Source organism: Mercenaria mercenaria, chromosome 19, assembly GCF_021730395.1.
Source record: "Mercenaria mercenaria strain notata chromosome 19, MADL_Memer_1, whole genome shotgun sequence".
Classification (NCBI taxonomy): domain Eukaryota; kingdom Metazoa; phylum Mollusca; class Bivalvia; order Venerida; family Veneridae; genus Mercenaria; species Mercenaria mercenaria.
In genome coordinates, this window is record NC_069379.1 from 6,477,300 (window position 1) to 6,480,332 (window position 3,033).

Here is a 3,033-nt window from a genome sequence, read left to right on the forward strand (position 1 = left end):
TAAAACATGTGACCCCAGGGCTGGTCTTATTTAACCCTAGGTGGAAAATTTGGACATATTGTCAGAGGCCCATTAGATGATGTTATATACCAAATGTCAGGGCCCTGTGATTTGGACAAGACGACTTTTAAAAATATTCCTTTTGATTGCCACCCCAACTACAGTTTTGTATGGATCTAAATTCTTTGGGCGATTTTCAAAGGGCCACCCAAGGATAATCCATGTTAAGTATGGTGCAAATCTGCCCAGTAGGTTTGAAAAGGAAGATTTTTAGAAATTGATGGACGAACGACGCATGACTGAAATCAAGCGGTCACTAATTCTCGCCTTGAGCCTTTTATTCAGATGAGCTGAAACTCCAATCATAAATGAAACCGCTTCAGTGCAGGCAAAACCAAAAATAGCAAGTTCCTGACCCTTTCAAGGCACCTAACCCTCGAATCAATAGTGGACTACGGCTGGTTCAAGACAGGAGCCGAGATCTTATGGTGATATTTATGTGCCAGTTTGGTTAAAATCAAATCTCAAATGAAACCACTATTGTGCAGACATGACCAAAATACCCTATGCTTTGCCATTTCAGGGGCCATAACTATGAAACCCACTGTGAGATATGGGTGGTTCAAGAAATAAACCAAGATTTTATGGTGGTACAAGCTGTGCGCAAGTTTGGTTAAAATGATAAATGAAACTGCTTTTGTGCAGACAAGGCCAACGTAGCCAATTTATAGCTCATTCAGGAGCTGTAACTCTAAAACCCATAATGAATTTGACTGGTTCAAGAAAAGAATTGAGATCGTACTGGTCCAGTGCCTAAATCCGGACACTTTTGGTGGTTTTATGGCCATAACTTTGCATTCCGAAACCGCACGTGCATCACATTTCAAATGTATAATTTTAGGTTCTTTATAAATCTCTATGCAAAACAACAAAATTGTATATTGCTGATTTCATCATAAAAAAGTCATCCGAAGTGGGCCAGTAAAAGCTGTTAAAATCGACCTTCAGAGTGCTTAAATATTCGGACACTATTTCGGTATGCAATGCAACGAATCAGTGCTCCAGAAAATAAAAATGAACACGACTTTGTTTGAAACAAAGCAGTCAGATTCAGTCCTGTAAATTTTGTATACAGACATCTCCTTTCGACTGAAGTTATATTACCTGTTAATCACGTGATCATGTGGACTAGTTTCTAATTTAATGTATAACTGCCAAATATAACAATAATATAATACGCAATAAAATCTATCTTAGCGAAATTAATGTTTCACACATGCAGATTCTGTTGATGTCGTTATACTCTTGATGCAACTAGGGCACTATAATGACGCCGCGCCGATTTTATCTTATGAATTGCTTCGCTTGTCTGCAAAATGCTGGCATTTTCTTCTCTATTGAATTAATTATTATATAACAGAAATCGGTTAAATTTCTTATATAAATACTGAGGGTAGTACAGAAATATAAAACATGTTTTACATCAGTTTTGATCAACTAAGAAAAAGAGTCGTCTGCAACAGGAATAATTGTTTTCTCATTAAATTAGTACCTCGTCGCACCTAAAATAACTGGCGTGCGCTGTATGACGTCATCTCCCGCAACACACAATGTTTACTTATAGCGGTGCGGATATTTGAAGGTAATTTTCTCGGGAAATACTTACATTCACACACTGTTGTTGACAACTGGTCATCAAAACGTTCGTCTGCGTCGGTCATGTTCATTCCAGTAAAAAATCACGACCGTAAAGCGTTTTTTAATGGTGTCCGGATTTAGGCACTGGATCAGTATAGTTATACAAGCTGTGTGCGACTTTAGTTTAACTCAAATCATAAATGAAACCACTATCGTGCAGACACGACCAAAATAGCCAATTTAGGGGTTTAACTCTGTAACCCAAGGTGGGATATGACTGGTTCCAGCAAAGAACCAAAAACTTATGGTGATACAAAATGTGCGCACGTTTGATTAAAATCGAATCATAAATGAAACCACTATCGCGCAACCCAGACGCACCATAGACAACTGCCGATCCACGAAAACGGACATCAAGTGGTCACAAAAGCTCACCTTCAGCCTTTGGATCAGGTAAGCTTAACATACATAAAAACAGAATGTTTATTTCGACCATACGGTAAGATCGAATATATATATTTCACTACTGAACACCATAATTTACCGCAATGCTAAAGGTGAAAATGTCCCATACATAGCTGTAAATGCAAATCTGTATCAAAAATTAGGTCTAGTATTAAATTACAATTCCTTTTAATGTTGATCAAATTTAGACTTATGCAAAGGCAGCTCTGACTGGGTTAGATAACCAGGTTTGGAATTTCACATTTTGAAAACACAGGCACTGAAAACCTAATGTAGTAAGCGCTAAGAAAACATATATAACAACAGTGCAATATGGAGCAAAACATGCCCAAAGGTATGACCATTGACCATTAAGTCTGACCTGGACCTTAAAGCGAGCCATCCGAAACATGCGCTCTGCATGTCGTCTTAGTGAATATTTGTGCCATTTTTCAAATCTATCAAGCTGTTCAGCAGTTACAGAGCAGACATGAAAAACAAAGTCATATGACCTTTGACCCTTACGTGTTACCTTGAAACGAGCCCTCAAAAACATGGCATTGCGCTTTGAATGGTGGGAATATTTGTATCAACTTTCTTTGAAATCCTCCTAGGAGTTCAAGAGTAACACAGCGGACATGAAATTGTTAATGGATTGACAGACGGACATCAGTGCCATATATATAGAACTTTATTCATGATAAACATGTTCAAATGCCCTTTACATAGCTCAAAGGCAGTCACTCATGACGCCAATTTCATCCTCTGCTAATACAGACAGAGTGATCTGACAAGAGGGACAGAATGAAACAAATCCCAAAGAACAGAGAGAGAGAAATCCTTTCCAGAGGCTGGCCTAGCTCTGTGATGTTCCCAGTGTAAAACACCAATATAGCCGGTTATCTATCTTGGGAAGAACAAGTAAGAACAAGTAAGGGCCTTTTAGTTTGG